We start from the raw sequence: 15,691 nt of genomic DNA on the forward strand, positions 1-15,691 counted from the left end.
GGTATAAGATTCAAATGAAAGATTTTTATGTAAAGCGACTTGCAAACTTTAAAGTTTTCTTGTTTAATTGTTTTCAATCATGTCTGAGACTTTGTGAGCACATTTGGGGTTTACTTGGCAAAGATACTGGAATGATTTACCATTTCCTTCTCTAGCTCATTTTACAGATGAGGAACTGAAGTAAATAGGGTTAACTGACTTGTCCAGGGTCAAATGTCTAGTGTCTTCTGAGGCCAGGTTTGAACTCACAAAGAAGAGTTTTCTTCAGTCCAGGCCCAGAACGTGATCCACTCTGCCATCTAGCTGCCCTTTGAAGTGTAATATAAATATTAGTCATTTATGTTTCTTGTTCCTTATGAAACTGTCTTTTATCTCCTTTTTCAGTCCTGTAATAATACTTAATATTATTATGACATTTAATCAATGTCTATTGATTGATATATTTAGGAGTGATAATAGCAGTGTAGGTGCCTACTTGTTGAGTGTGAGTCAGAAGATCTGGATTGTAGTCCTGGATCTTCCACTAAATATATGGCCTTGGTCCAATTGCTTCGGTATATGAAGTCTAAGTACCCTTGTCTGTAAGGTGAAGGGATTGAACATGATAGGTTCTAAGATCTTTTCCATGTTCAACATTCTATGATTCTATTTACAACTGTTTTTCATTCATCCAACAAAGACTTATCTTGCATATTTTATATTCAAGGCACTGTACTAGGTTATCAGGATGCAAAGAGAGAAAATTAAAAATAATCCTTGTCCTTATGGAGTTTACATTTTATTGGAAGACAATTTACATATATGTATATATGTATGTGTATATGAATGTACATGCATATATCTACATATAAATGGAATATAAATTGAGAAGCGTGAATATATATAATATGACAATATATCTATATGAATATGTTACATATCACATGCATACCTATATATTTTACACATATACATGCATACACATACAATTCATGCTTCTCAATTTTTAACCCATTTGTCTGTGGATAGATGGATAAGTAGATAGATAGATAGACAGATAGATAGATAGATGATAGATAAATGGATCGTAAATGGAGGAACATGAGTTAACACCCTAGCGTAAGTGAATTAACTGTTCAATTCTTTTGGTTGCATTAAACATAGAATAATAATCACACTGCATTCTTCCCTAGTCAGTCCATAGCTTTCGGTACCATAATTCAGAAATGATACTGGTAGATTAGAGATAATGTAGAATATGGTAACCAAAGTGGTGAAAGCCTGGAGAAGACTTTGTTCTCCAGCAATCTTCAAGTTGTTGGGTGTTGTTGCTTTTAAAGGTCTGTCATGTGGGAGAAGAATCATACTTGTTCAGTTTGGTCGCAGTGAGTAGAAGTGGAAGCAGTGAGTTGAAGGTGAAAAGAAGTCTATTTAGATGATGTAAAGAGAAGAATTTCCTGACTATTATAGTTTCCCAAAATGGGAGGGATTGCACCAAGTAATAGTAGATCCCCTGTTAATGGAGATTTTCAATAAAAACTTGCATAATCACTTATTGGGGATATTGTGGAAGTGATTCTTTGGGTTAGACTAGATCAAGATTCCTCAATGTTTGTGTCAAGGACCCCTTTGACAATAGGATGTAGCTTATGAGTCACTTTACTGAATAATGTTCTTAAATGCATAAAATAAAACACATAGGAATATAAACAAAAACAATTATGCTGAAAGTCATTTATATATGTATATACATGCATACATATACACATACATATATATGTGTGTATATATGTATATATACACACATATATCATATATACACATATCATATGCACACATACACACGTATACATACACACACATATACACATACACACATGTACATATATACACACATATATACATATACACATTATATATCTATATCTATATCCATATCTCTCTCTCTCTCTCTCTCTCTCTCTACACACACACACACACACACACACACACACACACACACACACACACATATATGCGTGCCCCCCCAGGTTAAGGATCCCTGGAATGACTTCTCAGATCCCTTCCAACTCTGAGATTCTATGATTCTTGTTTTGATTGGTTCAATAGAGGTTTTTCTTTTCTTTTTCTTTTTGTTTTATTGATGTGCTTTATTTTAGGTTTCTTTTCTTTTACCTTCCAACCATTTACAGATTAAATTCACTCAGTATGATATCTTGTATAACAAAGGAAAACAAGTAAAACTAATAGTATAGTCATCTCATCTCAGTATATAACATTTTTCTTCTGCAGCACTGCTGTCATTATTTATTTATTTAATGAATAGAAATCTACTCTCCATACCAATTGAAAACGAGAATAGAAGGAAAACAAGTTCTGTATAGCAAATACATAAGGTCAAGCTAAACAGATTCCCTCAAAACCTCCCTCCACAAACACAGATCAGCACCTTGTCTGCAATTCATACTTTTAGACAGTTGTCTAGGGCCTGAGTAAGTGACTTGCCCAGTATGTATCAGAAGCAAGCTTTTTTTTTTGGCTAGGCAATTGGGGTGAAGCAACTTGTTCAGTGTCACATAGCTAGTAAGTGTCAAGTGTCTGAGGCCACATTTGAACTCAGGTCCTCCTGACTCCAGGGCTGCTTCTGTATTCACTGCACCACCTATCTGCCCCTGGAGGAGAGTTTTGAACCAATTTTGCTTGGCTTCGAGGCCAGCTCTCTGTATACTATACCACACTGCCTTTGTGAGCTAAAATGCTTCTAAAAATCATATTGATTTTAAATATTAATTCTAAAACCAATGGCAGGGGGCACAATGTGTATGTGTGTATGTGTGGGAGGGCAGTGTTTAAGAAAGGCCTCATGTAGATGGTGGCTCTTAAATTAAACATGGAAGGAAACTACGGATGTAAAATTTTAAAAAGGACTCTTTCCATCCTGCTCTTTCTTCTCCCCTCACCACCTCTCTTAATTACTCTGGCATCCTTAAGGTAAGAGTTCGTCAGATGTCACTCAATTTCTATTTCTGAAATCTCATTGTTCAAATTGCCTTTTTTTCTTCTGTTTTCAATGAACTATGAAACACATCTCTGCCTCTTAATAAAGAGGTCGTGGGATCCTAATGTAGAACTGGGAGGGTCCTCAAAGGCCATCTAGTAGGGTTGATTCCTGTCATTTTACAGATGATAAAAAACTGAGGACCAAAGGTTAAATGACTTGCTTAACACCATGTAAGAAATAAGCATCAGAGGTAAGATTTGAACTCTGATCTTGTGGTTCCTTTCTACTTCACTACAAGTGGGAAGCTATAGAAGAAGGTATGTGCTGTTAGAAGTGACCAATGTGTTGATTTGTTTTGCTCAAATTTAGTTTTTTGTTATGTGGGAGGATTCTGTTTAGAATGGTATTTGTGAGGAGAGTCTTTGGGTAGAGAAGATAATATTAAAAAAGAGTATCAATAAAATATTATTACTATTTAAAGTTAATTAAAGAGTTACCCTCCCAAAGTCATCCTTGGAGAGCTGAAATGCCCTGCAGCTTAGAAGGAAATCAGGTTTGTCTGGCATATTACCTTGTGGACTCTTTCTAGGAGTTAGGGTATGAACTGATACTGCCCCAAATGAGGAGGAAGGTTCCTAAGAGGGGCACAGCAGTAGCCTAGAAAGTTTATGAATTGAAATGATATCCCCTCTATCCCCAATTGACTTCTGAGATAGATAGGCTGTTAATCTTCCTGCCTGGCACTGGGACTTCTGATTTGCCTGGCTTTTGATGTTCCTTTTGATGTTAAGTCCTCCTGAAAAAACAACTTTTGTAATTCTCAAGTAAGCCTTATACATGTACTTACTCTGGGGAAATGAAATACTTAAATTACTGTGTGGGCCTCCCAGTCCAGCACACCCCCTTCACCTAAACCACCTTACAGGTGGCCATGGCTTCTTCATCTCCTTACTACATTATTTCCTAAGACACCCATGCTAACAGGATGCATTTACCAATAAAGATAATTTCTCCATTATAAAATTCTAAACCTGGCCTTTAGACAGCATCTTACAAATAGATCAGCATAAAACTGACCTCAGTCAGCATCGGAAAGACCCTCTTTGTAAGGTAGGATTTGAAGAATTCTCTGAAATTGTACTGTTTTTCTATTAATCAACTGATATTTATTGAGAACTTACTAAGAACTTTTTAAATAGTATTATATTTTTATCCTTATAACAACCCTTGGGCAGTAGGTGATATTAATAACTTCATTTTACAATGGGAAGGAACTAAAGAGGACAAAGGTTCAATGACTTACCAAGGGTCACACAGCTAGTAAGTATCAGAGGCAGATTTGAATTCAGATCTTCCTGGCTCCAGGAAGCTGTGCCACCTAGTTATCTCATTAGACAGAAGAGTAGCCCATGCAGCATTGGAAGACCAATCACTTAATCAGCTAACTCTGTGGATGCTAAGGATACAAAAACAAGAAATAGATGTTCCCTGTCTTCAAAGAATTTAAATTCTGTTGGGGGAAATAGATTAAAAAGTATAACGCAAATGGTAAAAATAAAGCCAATGGTGGGGGGCACAATGAGTATGTGTGCATGTGTAGGAGGGTGGTGGTTACGAAAGGCCTCATGTAGATGGTGGCTCTTAAATTAAGCACTGAAGGAAACTAGGTATTCTAAGAGGCAAAGTGACAAAGTGAGAAGGGAGCTTGTATTTGGCTTTAGCTTCTTTATGTCTTTTGATTTATTTTATAGATAAACTATCAATATTGTTACTATCCATTTCTTTCACTAACTTGTCAACTCATTGTTTCTTGGGTAGAAATCTCATAGTTAAAGTAAAATTTAGAGACCAATGGATGATAAGAAAATAGTTTGATTATTAGCAAACTACATCATGAAAAAAATGAAATTAACTCTATGTTACCAGGCAGGAAATAAGTGATTACTGATGTGAGAGTCATTTCTGTCTGTGTAATCAGACCATTGCTTAATTAGAGAAAAGGTCAAAATCAATGCCAAATTAGAAGAACAGAAATGAAAATAAGACATTTTGCACAATTTTAACAGCATTGTCCTAATCTATTCAAATAAGTGTTGACTATAAAAAAGGGGAATGAGAAAAGGAAAACACACCAATTTTAATTATCACTATTTGTTAACAGAAGTGATATTAAATTAGAAAAAAAGTCATGTAACAGTATAAACTGGGACCACTGCAAATTTATTTCACCAAGAGTGTTTCTAAACTTTTGAGTTCTCATTCCACATACATGATCCACTTTTTCCCCAAATCTCCCCCACCACAGCAACTTACTTCATTATCCATTCAAAAGAAATGAAAACGCCCATAATGAGCACCCTCTCCTTTAGAAATAACAAATCATTGTAACATTACTGGTCATTTTTTGCATGTTCTTTTGCACTTTCTAGAGTTAGATAGTATTTGTCTTTGCTAATGTCAAGCTCTTTCCTTGTGTTCTTAATCCTATGTCCCATGATTCCATTGGCAACTTGCCCCTTCAATCATCTTTTAATTTTCAGTCTCTCATTATCCTTTGTTTCACACTCTGCTCTCTACAAATATGCCCAAATCTCTCCCATTCACTAGATAAATATCCTCCTCCTCATCAACAATATCAATACCTTCATTTGACTTAACACTCTAAGTTATCATACCATAGCTTTCTACCATTTCTTAGGCAAGCTACTAGGAGCAAATCAAAACAACATCATCAGAAGCAGCAGCAACAACAAAAACTTATATGCAATCCCTTCACACAATCCATTCCCATTCACTTCTCAACCCCTTGAAATCTGACTTTCATCTGTTATTTAACTAAAAGTTCTTTCTTCAAGGTTACTAATGGTCACTTTATTTCTAGAAACCAAACCAAACCAATATTTTTTTTCTCCATGCACCTTTCTTGATCAGTTGACTAACCCAATTTTCTGTATATTCTATCGTCTCTGGTTTTTTATGACGCCATTCTAGCATGATATTCTACCTGTGTGATAGATCCTTCTTGTTCTCCTTTGTTGGGTCATCATCCTCCATGGGTATACTGAAGTCCCTGCCCTGTGTCCTTTCCTCTTCTTTCTCTACATCTTCTCTTGACTAATCAACTTTTGTGAATTTTTCAAATCAATTAAATATTTTTATATGCCCACTATGTGTCAGTCATTCTGATAAGCTCTGGGGATATAAATAAACAAAAGAAAAATATTTACTAGTGAAAAGCTTAATTCTAATAATTTTGGTTAATTTCTATTTGCAAATGACTCCCAAATGAATCAATCCACCCCTCATCTCTCTCCAGAGTTCTTGGCAACTACTCACTGGGCATTTTTATTGGGATGTTGCTTGATGTTTGTGAACTCAATATGTCCAAATTCCACATTTCTGGTTTTTTTTTTGCATATTTGTGTAGAGGGCACCATCATTTTACCAGTCATCCTGGCTCACAATCTAGGAAACATCTTTGAATCTGCTCTCTTACTAAGCCTCATGTTCAATGAGTCACAAATATTGTTAATTATACTTCCTGAGCATTTCTTTTATCTGTGCTCTTCTGTCTATTCATATCACAGCTACTCTTGTTTATAGGCATTCAGTAGTTCTCATTTACACAAGAAATGTCAAACATGCAGCCCTCGGGCTGTATGTGGCTGACAACACTCCTAAGTGCACCTGAACTAGATTAAAATATTTGGGAAATATTTAACAAAATAAATAAAAATACTATACAACATAGGTAATTTTAATATGTGATTTTCTAACTCAATATGTGACCTACAGGGATCCTTAGGAATATTGTAGTGGCTCCTATTTCTATTGGAGTTTGATACCATTTATCTAGATTGTTGCCATAGTCTGCAAATAAGTTAATCTTCACACTTTCCTTTTTCTAATCCATCTTTCATGTAAGTGCTAAACGTATATCCCTAAATTCTAGTCCTGGCCATACTTAAGAAGTTTCAGTGACTTTGCATTGCTTCTAGGATAAAATATAAATTAAATTTCTTTGACATTTAAAGATTATCACAGTCATTTTTTTGTCAATTAAAAAAAAATTTAAACTTGAATACAAAATTAAAGAAAAGAAACAAATTTAAATACAAAAATTAATACAAAACAAGAAAGTTAAAAAAAAAAGAATTGCCATATGCACAGCAAGACATGAGAGAGGATTCAAAATATACAACAAATTTTTTTCCATTTCGAGAATGCCTATATAATAAATAATGGCATTGTACTGAGGGCTATCTATTTTTTCTTTGCTTCCATGTAAGTTGTTTTTTGTTCTCTTTCTCTCATCCTCCCCAGAAGACTACAAGTGAGCATAAGGACTGTGTGTGTGTGTGCGTGTATTTACACGCACACACACACACATATATACAGATATATGCATGCATGCATACACATATAAACTTACACAAACAAAAATACATATTCATACATATACCCACACATGCATACACTTACACAATCACTTACTTAGATATTTATAATCATATATATAGACAAATACATTCATATGCATCTATATAATATTGTGCTATACCTATTTGTCCTCTGTTTCTCTGAAGGTGGATAACCTCTTCCTTTGTAAGTCCAAGTCTTTTTATATTTTTTCTAAGTCCATCAACTTGTCATTTCTTACATCACAGTAATATTCCCACCCTTTACTAATTGTTTTAAATAGTCTAAAACAACATTGACAAATATGGTTGACACATAGTGTAGTTTCCCTATTTTTCTCTTTTGATTAAATCTATTTTAGACTTAACTATGTCTGAGATACACACACATGTCTGTATACATACAGATATATGTATATATGCATGTATGTATTGTTCCCTCTTGAACCCATTCCTGATGCAAGTGGGTTATCAGAACTACCAGCCCTCCTGTCCAATCTAATTCCTCTGTGTTATTTCTTCCTCTTGCACTTCATTTGTATAATTACTCTTTTTAGCTGTTCCTAAATGGTTTTACTTTTTAAAATCATATCATACTCCCTTCTACTCCAATCTTTCTTTTGAACTAACCAATTACTAACAGCAGTCTTAGACATATGTTTTACATTTCCTCATAAAAAAGGTAGATATTCTGTCACTGAGTCTCTTGTAATTAGTGTTTGGTATGTACCTCATATTTCTCTTGGCTCTTGTGTGTCAAATTTTCTAATAAGCTCACATTTTTTTTTAAAACAAAATTCTGAAAGTTTGACAATTTATTAAATGTCTTTTTTGTTTTCATTCAGGATTATGCTTAGCTTTACTAGGTATGACATTTTTGGCTGGAACTCCCATTCTTTTGCTCTTTGGTATATAATATTCCAAGACCTGTGTTTTTTTAGTATTGCTACTGTTAGGCATTATGTGATTCTAATTGTGACACCACTATATTTAACTTTTTTTCTTGTTGTCCATTACATTTTATCCATGAGCTGGGGTTTTCAGAATTTGACTATGATATTCCAGTGGGTTTTCCTTGTTGGATCTCATTCAGCTCGTGATGGGTTGATTTTTTTTTTTCCTATTTCTACTTTCCTCTCTTATTCTAATGCCGTTTTTTTTTTTTTTTTTTTTTTTTAGGATTAAGGCTTTTCTTTTTCTTTTCTTTTTATTTTAATTTATTTATTTAACTTTTAGCATTCATTTTCACAAAATTTTGGGTTCCAAATTTTCTCCCCATTTCTCCCCTCCCCCACCACAAAACGCCAAGCATTCTAATTACCCCTATCACCAATCTGCCTTCTCTTCTAACATTACTCCCTTCCCTTGTCCCCATCTTCTCTTTTGTCCTGTAGGGCCAGATAACTTTCTATACCCCATTACTTGTATTTCTTATTTTCTAGTAGCAAGAAGAATACTCTACAGTTGTCTACAGTTGTTCCTAAAATTTTGACTTCCAACTTCTCTTCATCCCTCCCTACCCACCCATTCCCTTTGGGAAGGCAAGCAATTCAATATAGGCCAAATCTGTGTAGTTTTGCAAATGATTTCCATAATAGTTGTGTTGTGTAAGACTAACTATATTTCCCTCCATCCTATTCTGCCACCCACTGCTTCTATTCTCACTTTTGATCCTGTCCCTCCCCAAGAGTGTTGACTTCACATTGCTCCCTCTTCCCATTGCCTTCCCTTCCATCATCCTCCCCACCCTGCTTATCCCCTTCTCCCCCACTTTCCTGTACTGAAAGATTGGTTTTCATACCAAAATGAGTGTGCATTTTATTCTTTCCTTTAGTTGAATGTGATGAGAGTAAACTTCATGTTTTCTCTCTCAACTTCCCCCTTTTCCCTCCACTGAAAAGTCTTTTGCTTGCATCGTGTATGAGGGATAATTTGCCCCATTCCACTTCTCCCTTTCTCCTCCCAATGTATTTCTCTCTCACTGCTTAATTTCATTTTTTAAAGATATGATTCCATCCTTTTCAATTCACTCTGTGCTCTCTGTCTCTGTGTGTGTGTGTGTGTGTGTGTGTGTGTGTGTGTGGGTGTGTGTGTGTGTGTGTGTGTAATCCCACCCAGTACCCAGATACTGAAGTTTCAAGAGTTACAAATATTGTCTTTCCATGTAAGAATGTAAACAGTTCAACTTTTATAAGTCCCTTATGACTTCTCTTTGCTGTTTACCTTTTCATGCTTCTCTTGATTCTTGTGTTTGAAAGTCAAATTTTCTTTTCAGCTCTGGTCTTTTCATCAAGAATGCTTGAAAGTGCTCTATTTTATTAAAAGACTCTTCTTTCCCCTGAAGTATTATACTCAGTTTTGCTGGGTAGGTGATTCTTGGTTTTAGTCCTAGTTCCTTTGACTTCTGGAATATAATATTCCATGCCCTTTGATCCCTTAATGTAGAAGCTGCTAGATCTTGTGTTATCCTGATCGTATTTCTACAATACTTGAATTGTTTCTTTCTAGCTGTTTGCAATATTTTCTCCTTGACCAGGGAACTCTGAAATTTGGCCACAATGTTTGTAGGAGTTTCTCTTTTTGGATCTCTTTCACGTGGTGTTCTGTGGATTCCTTGAATATTTATTTTGCCCTCTGGTTCTAGAATCTCAGGGCAGTTTTCCTTGACAATTTCATGAAAGATGATGTCTAGGCTCTTCTTTTGATCATGGCTTTCAGGTAGTCTCATAATTTTTAAATTGTCTCTCCTGGATCTATTTTCCAGGTCAGTTGTTTTTCCAATGAGATATTTCACATTATCTTCCATTTTTTCCTTCTTTTGGTTTTGTTTTGTGATTTCTTAGTTTCTCATAAAGTCATTAGCCTCCATCTGTTCCATTCTAATTCTTAAAGAACTATTTTCTTCAGTGAGGTTTTGGACCTCCTTTTCCATTGGGCTAATTCTGCTTTTGAAAGCATTCTTTTCCTCATTGGCTTTTTGAACCTCTTTTGTCAATTAAGTTAGCCTATTTTTTTAATGTGTTATTTTCTTCAGCATTTCTTTGGGTCTCCTTTAGCAAGGTGTTGACCTGCTTTTCATGCTTTTCTTCCATCTCTCTCATTTCTCTTCCCTTTTTTCCCTCCACCTCTCTAACTTGATTTTCAAATTCCTTTCTTGAGCTCTTCCATGGCCTGAGCACAGTGAATATTTATTTTGGATTTTTGGGATACAGAAGCCTTGACTTTTATGTCTTTCCCTGATGGTAAGCATTGTTCTTCTTCATCTGAGAAGATGGGAAAAGATATCTGTTCACCAAGAAAGTAAACTTCTATGGTCTTTTTTTTTTCCCTTCTTTGGGCATTTTCCCAACCAGTTACTTGACTTTTGGGTCCTTTGTCAAGAGTAGGGTATTCTCTGGGAATTTGTGAGATCTCAGTTCCTCCAAAGTGGCATGATCAAGCATGTACTGGTCTGGATGCAGAGATGGATTTTTATGCCCAGAATTTTAGCATTTACCTCTCCACAGGAACCTGGCCTCTAGTTCCACCAAGCTAGCACTGGGGGCTGATTTTCAGATAAGCTGGATGGGCAGGGTTGCCATCCAGTGTGAGACAACGACCAGCTTGGCCAGGGTCTCCACCCAGGGCCGAGGTAAGGCTCAGATCTTCAGTGCCCCCAGGGGTTTTTCCACTCCAACAATGGAGCAGTCCATAAGGTTACTGTGCAGCCTCTGTGGCCACTGCTTACTGCTGAAGCTATGGGAAGGCCCTTCTCCCTTCCTGGCTATCTGATAAAACCCTGTCACTGACCTTTGGTGCCTGTTGGTTGAGGGATCTGAGGATCTGCTGCTGCGACTGGAGATTTCGCCCCTGAGGTGTCCTCCACCCAGAGTCAAGTTGTGCCAGGCTGCTTGGCCAAGGGTGGGCTGGGCTCTGCTCTCAGCTCTGTGTCCCTTGCAACCAACATTTTTGTGGGCCTTTCAGGTCACCATGGGCTGGAAATTTCCTCCACTCTGTTGTTCTCCCCTTCTGGTGCTACAAAATTTGTTGAGAGTCCCTCTCTACAGGTATTTTATGAGCTGTGGGGGGAGACCCTGCATAAGTGTGTCTTTCTAGTCCACCATCTTGGCTCCGCCCCCCCCTTATTCTAATTCTTGAGGACAATTTTCTTTAATCATTTCTTGTATTATTGTATGAAGATTTTCTTTTTGATCATAGCTTTCAGGTAGTCCATTTATTTTGTGTATCCTCTTTTTGATCTCTTCTCCAGATCAGTTATTTTTTTTTTTATGTTTTGAATTCTCTTCTATTTGTTCATTCTTTATATTTTGTTTTGTTATTTCTTGATTTCTTGACTTCATTGATTTCACCTTGCCCAGTTCTGATTTTCAAGGAGTCATTTTCTTTCTTAAGATTCTAGATCTCCTTTTCTAGTTGGTTGACTCCCCCCTCCCTCCATAATCTTCTTATTTTTCTTGTATTATTCTAATCTTTTCTTTTGACTTTTCCTCAATCACTCTCATTTGATTTTTAAAGTCTTTTTAAAGTTCATCTATGAATTCTTTTTGAAGAGGTGACTATTTGACATTACTCTTTGTGGTATAAGAAGGTTTCTTTGCTTCAGTATCCTCCTTTGAAGGTGAACCGCAGTCTTCTTTAATCCTGTAGTAACTCTCTATGTTTGTTTTCTTTCTGCTTTGCCTGTGCATTTTTTTTTTAATCTGTGGCAACTTATTTGTTGTAATCAACTCTAGCCTTTGTGTATGAGAAATGGTACCTCTGGCCTCAGATCTTCTTTCAATTCTACCCTCTGGCCTGGAACCTAAACCAAGACCTCTAGCCTCCTGTAAGTGCCCACAGCTAGCAGCATCCCTGTGCCATTACTTCAGCTCTCATAGGTCCTGTACTGATTCCTTCTTACCCAGAGCCAGATCTCAGCAACACCACTGGATCAGGCATTCCTTGTCAGAGGAAGTTCATTTGATCTTCCCCAGATCAGAAACCCAACCCTGACCCAGGGACAAAAGTTCCTTTGGCTAGGGCAGAGGCAACCTCCCAACTCAGCTAACCTAGGGCTCACCACTTGCTATTTAAGGGGACCTGCCTTGGAGGTGTTTACTTTTCACAGGGACCAAACCTCATTCTGGGAATTTTCTTCAGATCTTTCCCAGTTGTCCTAGAAGGACCACTGTTTTGCCCCTATTCTTATTTATTTTTATGGCTCCATGTTAGCCCTGAGATCCTATTCTATCTCTGTGGGGGAAATATTTTTGTGGTTGGAATTTTCTGACCTATTCCACCATCTTCCCCAAATCCTCTCCCCCTCACATTCTTTCTTCTTTTCAGACTATCTTCACAACTTGATTATGTGTTACATTCTTATATGTTCTATAATCAAGCCAAAATGATGTATTTGTTATGTATTTCATTTCATCCAACACAATTCTGTCTTTGCAAAAGGTGTGCCCTATGCCACCCTCTCTACTTCCAGCTCAATATATGTAATGTCTTGCCTATATTGGGTGAAATGGTATACATGTTGTATATGTTACATATGTAATGTGTATAATGTTACATATTACATATGCTAGATGAAGGTGTATGCATGTTACATATATACTTTTATATTTGTGCATATACATTATATTTAATATATTACACTTACATTTATATATGAACAGAGGCCCTATTATAGAAAGTGGATTTGCATTTCATCTTAAGGGAAGTCAGTGAAACCAAGCAGTAGAGGTGAGGTGAGACAGCATTCCAGTTATAAGGGAAAGCTAGCAAAAAAAAAAAAAAAAGGATAGAGTCAAAAGATGAGGTATAGAATGCAAGGAAAAGCAAGAAGACTAGTAAAGCTGAATCATACAGAATGTAGAAGATAGAAAATTGCATGAAAATTGGAAAGATAGGATAGGGAAATGTTGTGAAAAGATTAAAATGTCAAAAATACCACTTTATATTTGATCCTGGAGCTAAAAACATGCCACTGAGAATATGAAGTAGGGGGTGGGGGTGGAATGGTCATACCTACACATTGAGAAGATCAGTTTGGCAGCTGAGAGATATAATTGATGTGGAGAGAGATATGAAGAAAGGAAATCAAATAAAAGACTACTGAAATAGTTCAGGCATGAAATAAGGAGAGTCTGCCCTAAGGTGGTAGCTGTGTAAATAGAGATAAAGGTGGGAAAAATGGTTATTTTTTCTATTATTAATAACCAATTATTAGTAAGTTAGTCATTAATAGAGTGTTTTTTTCTCTTTTTACTTCCTCATTAAGGGACCAGATTTCAAAGGTCAAATAGTCTTTGAAAGACAGGGTTGACCCTGCAGGAGCATTCTCTTCAGTTTTTGGTGGGACACCACCCACTTCTGATTAAAGTGTAAATAGAATCTAATCTAGGGAAATTCCAGTTGGAAAACGTTAAACTCCAGCTCTTCAAACTCACAAATTGTCCAACTTTAAGTGTGCTGGGTGGAAATGAATTCCTTTGTCCAGATAGTTGGAGGCAGCTTAGTCTCATCAAGTCACCTGAAAGCTTTCAGTCCACCTCCTTGTCCACTCCTTCCTTGATTGTTCAGGTATCAGGGTTGATCTCCTCTGTCAGGGGTGTCCACTTTTCCAAAGGTATTTAAGCATTAATGATCTCCAAAGTTCCTCTTCAGTTACAGTGAAAAATCATTGACCATCAATTTATGGATTATTTGCTAACCTAATTAATAAATTCACCATTAATTTCCCAGAAACCCTGTTGTTTGGCTTTTCATTCACATCAAAGGTACATATTTGAGAGATGTTATGAAGACTGAAATAATATAGAAAGAGACAATTTCTATTTTTTTGAATGATTATTTATTTATTTTAAACATTCATTTAAAAAAATGCTGGAGTTCCAAATTTTCTGCCTCCCTCTAACCACTCTCCCATCCATTGAGCAATATGATACTTGTGAATCCATGCAAAACAGATTTCCAAATTAGCCATGTTGCTGAAATAGGGAGAAAAATAAAATGAAAAAAGTATACTTGAATCTGTACTCTGAGGTGCAATCTCTGGACATCATCATCCTTTGGAATTTTCCAGGATCATCATACTGAGGAAAATAGTTAAAAGTCTTTCACTATTGTTCATTGTTATAATATTGCTGTTACTGTGTACAATGTTTTCTTTTCTGTGATAATTTCACTTTGCCTTTGTTCATATACTTCCCAAGTATTTCTGAACCTATTGTGCTTATCATGTCTATAGTGTTCTATTACAATCATATATCACAACTATTTAGTCATTCTCCAACTGATAGGCATCCCTTCAATTTCCATTTTTTTCTGCCAATCCAAAAAGAGCTGTTATAAATATTTTGTACATATGGGTTCTTTTCCTCCATGATCTTGTGCTACAGACCTACTTGTAGTTTTGCTAGGTCAAAGGGTATGGACAACTTTATAGAACTTTGGGCATAGTTCTGAATTGTTCGCCAGAACAGTTGGATCAGTTTGCAGCTCCACCAAAGAATGCATTAGTGTACCTATTTTCTCTATGTGCTCTCCAGCATTTGTCCTTTTCCTTTCTGTCATGTCAACCAATCATTGTGAGGTTATTGTATCAGAATTATTTTAATTTGCATTTCTCTAATTAAGAGTGCTTTAGAACATTTTTTCAAGGTGGCATGATAGATTTGGTTTCTTTCTCTGAAAAGTTTCTGTTCATAAAAATTGCCTGTTTATAAATTGGGTAATGGCTCTTATTTTCTTTAATTTTATAAATTTTGCTGTATTCCCCATTTATTAAAAAATGGAATATTTATCAGAAATTTTTCTGTTTTTCTTCTAATTTTGGTGACTCTGGATTTATTTCTGAAAGCCCTTTTTTATTTCATTTAATTAAAATTATGCATTTTACTTCTTGAGATCTTGTCTTTCTCTTATTTGGTCATAAAATCTTCCTTTCTCCTAGCTATGAGAGGTATATTTCTCAAGATTCTCCTAATTTACTAATGACATCACAGCTTATGTCTAAATAACTTAGCCATTTTGACTTTTTTTTTAATATACAGTGAGAGATATTGGTTTATGTCTATTTTCTGCCAACCTTCTTTCAAATTTTCTTAGCAGTTTTTGTCAAACAGTGAGTTTCCCCTAAAAGCTGGATCTTTGAGTTTATTTAACACTAGATTACTATGGCCATTTACTGTTGTGTATTGTTATGCGGTCTATTTCACTGATCCATCATTCTATTTCTTAATAAGTACTAGATTGTCTTGATGACCACCACTTTGTAAAATAATTTAAAATCTAGTACTACTAGGCC

This window comes from Notamacropus eugenii, chromosome Y (genome assembly GCF_028372415.1).
Source record: "Notamacropus eugenii isolate mMacEug1 chromosome Y, mMacEug1.pri_v2, whole genome shotgun sequence".
NCBI lineage: Eukaryota > Metazoa > Chordata > Mammalia > Diprotodontia > Macropodidae > Notamacropus > Notamacropus eugenii.